A 2,500-nucleotide genomic window follows, 5' to 3' on the forward strand; every position below is an offset into this window, starting at 1 on the left:
TGAGAGTGAAAGGAGGACACATGGTAGATGGAGATAGGAGGAGAGAGAAAGAGAAAGAGAGAGAGAGAGAGAGAGAGAGAGAGAGAGAGAAAAAAAGGTGGAAGCTTGGAGTCATGGAGATAGAAAAAGTGAAGTGAAGGGCTGGATAGGAGTCACAGACAGAGGGACATAAAAGGAGAGCGACAGGTATGGAGAGAGGAGATATGCAAGGAAGAGAGGGAGCGTGAGTGGACAGAGAGAGAGAGAGAGAGAGAGAGAGAGAGAGAGAGAGGAGAGTTAGAGGGGGTACAGAGAATCACACTTCAATTCTAGCCGCGACATAAGATATGAAGAGCACAATCTGTCCACTATGCTGACACGACTCACAGCACATCTCCTCCTGGACTCTGCAGGGCACACATTTCTGTCAGATAAAGAAATATTACCCGGCCTGATGAAAGCCTACCTCCTGTGGGCCAGTGTTTTAGGCCTCGGGCAACTATGGAGCCCTCCAGTTCAGAGCCGAGAAAACTGTAAAATATGTCCCGCATAAATTCAGCTGTCCGACATGAATTGGCCACCCACTCCGTTCAGGTTGGCTGAATTAGCTTGCCTCTTAGAGGTGATGAGAGTCAGGAGGATCTTTCAACAGGTCGGTAGCAAGGCACTCATCAGTATGGGAGACTAATTTCGGGACAAGAGATCGGGTCAATTACTAACTACTATGGCCATTTGTACAGTTTGTCCCAGGGCAGAATCTACACTGTAGGCTAATCGTTGTGTTTCAGCATGTCTATAGACACCATACAGTAACGAAATAAGGGCATTACACTGTGCACTACAATACCATACAATGAATGCAGAGCCCATCCAAAAACATGAAGCATTTCTAAAAGGCGCGCTTAGATTCACTGACTCATATTTTGTGTCAACGAGTAAATTATGATGTTAACACACAGAAAATTATGGTCAAAGACTTTTTTGCAGCACTCAGGAGAGCCTGCAACTCACATTAGGCTAGATTAACATTTGGGATAATCCTTGAGCATATAAGCAAATTTCCAAGAGGGGATATCTGTCATCTGGCGGCATTAATGGCGGATTATTTTCCGCTTCACTGAGGCTTATCAACAATGCCATTATATTTTATTTTTATTATTATTTTTTTTTGTGTGTGCTGGTGAGAGGAGTGATTTCCGTCTCTAATGTGAAAAGGAGGCCTCATTACTCTGCGGCGTGCTCTAAATCACCTTTCTCCTCGTATTCCCGCAAGCTTTGGGCTGTGTAATGGCGTGTGAATTTTCCATCTGAGCCAATGTCTGCTACACTTTGATTATTTCATGGACAATGGGGTTTATTTATAACCGGCGCACAACTCAGGTTGAGAATGTCCCCTTTCTGCATTAAAGACTCAAATTAAGCGAGTGCTGTAATCCTTATATTTGACCTTTCTCCTGTTCCTGATGCTGCAAAAATATCTTTGTCTGCACTTTTAACTACCAATATTGGCAGGATATTCACACTACATTTCATAGCTTTATGGACACGTGTGAGTGACTACTGCGTGAGTCTTTGCAGGGCACCACAATGATACAGTACACAACCTGCTGCATGTAGGTCTTATTGCATCAAGGTTATTGATATTTAGTTCTTGCATGGGAACATAAAGTAATGCTATATAATGTCAAATAAACTGATGTTATTGCCAATAAAAAACCCTAAACCCTGGTGTATTTCTCATGAAACAATAAGTATGTATAACATAAAACTCATTAGTGTCGCCAGAGACACTATGCTACTTAATTGAGACTTTCAGGTGTGACAGATGTCTCCTGGCATATAGGAATACCTATACCACACAAGCCCAAAGGACAGACTATTCAGCGCAAACATTGCACTGGCACACAAACTTCACTTCCAAAACACATGGATGCTTAGAGAGAGAGAGTTTTGATTTGTTGTCTCTCACCATATAATAGCTCTTCTTCAGACTCAGCGCATCCATTGACAGAAACTTTGTCCGTGTTCAAAATCAGCAGTCTCAGACACAAACTCCAGGGAGAGAGAGAGAGAGAGAGAGAGAATCCATTCCTCCGGTGGTGCCGGTGCGCTTGCCTTCAGCCCAGCCCATGCGGCCCACCCCTGCTGATCAATCTTGCGGTTCCCTCTGTCTTGCGTAGCTCATTCATCTTCCTGGCAATACTGTCAGCCTTTCATTTCACCCTTTCATTTATATATTTATTTTCAGGTATAATCAAAAGTTGATGTTGCTCTGTCTGTCTCTCTCTCTCTCTCTCTCTCTCTCTCTCTCTTTGTGTGTATGTATGTGTGTGTGTGTGTGTGTGTGTGTGTGTGGGGGGGGGTTATTTGAGCTGGTAAACAAAGTAGCCTTCATCAGTTGCCTCTGGTGGAGTTGCAAGCATATAACCAAGAATATATATTTTCGCAAAGCTGCTTTGTTCAATTAAATGATCATTTAATCATACGTACTGTATGTGATCAGTCAATACAGTTCAAATAA

This window comes from Alosa alosa, chromosome 23, assembly GCF_017589495.1.
Source record: "Alosa alosa isolate M-15738 ecotype Scorff River chromosome 23, AALO_Geno_1.1, whole genome shotgun sequence".
Lineage (NCBI taxonomy): Eukaryota > Metazoa > Chordata > Actinopteri > Clupeiformes > Clupeidae > Alosa > Alosa alosa.